The following is a 2,598-nucleotide window of genomic DNA, read 5'->3' on the forward strand; positions in this document are numbered from 1 at the left end:
TCACAGAGACATAACACAGATACACAGAAGTGAATGAGCACGTTCTTTTGAAAAACAGCATAGATAGACTTGATCAATGCAGAGCTTTCCCACAAATCTTCATTTTATGAAAAGCGAAATATTTGAAAAGTGCGATTAAAAGGCATAAATCTGTGTAAATGTGTGTGTGTGTATTGTACTTCGAGCAGCGGTCTCAATCTGTGGGTCATGACCCCTTTGGGGGTCGAACGATCCTTTCACACGGGTCCCCTAAATACATCCTGCATATCAGATATTTACATTAGAATTCAAAACAGTAGCAAAATTACAGTTATGAGGTAGCAACAAAAATAATTTTATGGTTGGGGGGTCACCACAACATGAGGAACTGTATTAAAGGGTCACAGCATTAGGAAGGTTGAGAACCACTGTCTTAGTGTATTCTAAAGATCACTCAGGTTTGAAAAAATAATAAATTAAAATAGAAAATAAGTAAGAATTTCCAGGATTTTTCAATCAGCATTGAAGGGGACAGTTTTGTCCATTAGAGGCTAATTTCATTTACACTGAACATATCCATACATGTAATTTCATTAAGCTGAAACCTAATAATTTACCCATATCGGATCCTGCCTCCCTGAAACAGTGAATCATTCTGTAGCAATACACAGGATTCTAAGGAATAAGAGAGCATTCGAGTCCCTATTCTTGTTCCAAGCAGGACAATTTTTTAAACTCCCCAGACCCATGACTCTTCTTTCAGGCCTTATAGTTCCATGATGATTCTGTCTCTCTCGTGCAGCTGGGAGAATAGCCGTGATCTGAAAAATGAGTCAACAGGACTCAGCCACAGTGACTTCATCTCCCCACACAGCTGTGGGTAATAAGATGCCTGCCCTGTTGTTTCTATCTTTTCTCCACCTCACCTCATCATTTTCACTTCCTCTTACTTTCCTCCAGATCTATCCTTTGGAAATCCTTCTGGTAAAGTCAGCCTGCCTCCTTCTTAATCTTATTCCCCTTTGCTGGCCTTCCAAGGCCTGTGTTTTTGAAATCGGTGGGTCCTGGGATTTGGCTCTGTGCAGAGATCATCTAAAAGGCCTCAGTCACTGGCTAAGGCATGGCTGACCCAACGACCTACTGGATCCAGATCTGTTTACTTTCAATGTGGTATTCTCTTCCTCTCTTGCTCTTTATTTTTCTGTGTATATAATTAATGGGAGGTAATCCAGTAAGAAAATTAATCAAATGTCCCTATTCTCTGGAGAGCTAACACCTATGCAAGCCCAGCTGTGCACCGCCCAGCCCTAGGACATCCATTCACACAGATGCCAATGGGAACAGTGTCCCCAGCCTTGTGGGATGTGGCAACCACGTGTGGAGGGGGTTCTAGCAGATTTTAATCATCTGCAAGCATGTTTACAAAATTTAGATCTTTTGCATTTTGACTTTTTTTCCTATTCATAGCTTTCAAAAAATTCAAATGGAAAACTACCTACTACCATTTGCTTTTCCAAAGTACTTAAAGTGATAGGTTCTTATTCCTCCCTGAAATGCTGTAACAGTAGGATGTACAGACTAAAACAGCCTTGAAGATCAACTGACATGTTCTCCTTATGTTATAGAGGCACCATTGCAAATCACAATGAATATCGTTTTTTTTTAAGTTACAAAATCACAATGCTGTATTTATCTGGCAGGGGAGATACCATGATCAGGTGATTTTCCTAAGGTGAAGCTTATGCATTACATTCCAGCTATGCTGACTCTTGCAATCTTGCCAAATGTGGAAAACTCAGTTCCATAATTTGTGGTCAAGGGGGAATGCACTCATACCCCCCCTTTTCTTTTTTTAAAAATGATACCTGGTACCAATGTGTTCATTCTCATTGTGGTATTGTCACTATATTAAATGTGGGTTTATAGACCATTCTGAAGCCTTGATATAAAAGCTATAATGCAGAGTAAAACCATTTCTCCCTGAAATAAGAAATAACATAAATGTGATCGAGTTCCCATAACTGTAATGGCAGTTTAATACAGAAGGTGTGTCCTTAGGTATTCTACCATGGACTGACACTGAACCTAGATTCTCTACAATTTCTTTTAAGTGTTAAAAAGCTGACCCTAATTTTGACTAGCTACTTCATTAATATTCATTTGTATATAATTGCCTTAATTTCAGTGATAATGACTTCAGCTACCAACTGTTTGATTGATGGGTCCTGCATCTTCTCTGGGAAGAAGCTAAGATATAAAAATCACACCATTCATGCATGCCTGGTATTTTTAGCTGCCTTTAATTACTAACCAGCTAAATAAGCATGCAAACCACGCTGTGATTGATAGGATCTCTTGGTTGAAGTGATTTTTTTTTTCCCTCAGAATTTGGAAGATGCTCGAATCAATTGAGTACTAAAAATAACCCCTGAGAGCTGAATCTTCCAGAATCAGGATGCTCTTGAATAAAAGCATCTACCAGGAAGGAGGGGTTAACCTGCCATCTTTAAGACATTCTGAGTGGAGAAAGAACAGAAAGTTCTCACTGAGTGCAGTGATGTGAAAAAAATAAACCTGTGACATACAAATATTTATCTGCTGAAGACCTGCTGAGTAGCA

General features: G+C 39.0%; 1 non-coding gene across 1 annotated transcript; it reads left to right on the plus strand.

Moving 5' to 3' along the window:
- The first annotated feature begins 1,664 nt into the window (after nt 1-1,664).
- On the plus strand, nt 1,665-1,824 carry LOC111724397. Its single transcript, XR_002772695.1, has one exon. It is a non-coding gene; the product is annotated as a U1 spliceosomal RNA (small nuclear RNA).
- The last annotated feature ends 774 nt before the right edge of the window (nt 1,825-2,598 follow it).

The sequence above is a fragment of the Otolemur garnettii genome, unplaced genomic scaffold (assembly GCF_000181295.1).
Source record: "Otolemur garnettii isolate 467f Iridium unplaced genomic scaffold, OtoGar3 scaffold00022, whole genome shotgun sequence".
Lineage (NCBI taxonomy): Eukaryota > Metazoa > Chordata > Mammalia > Primates > Galagidae > Otolemur > Otolemur garnettii.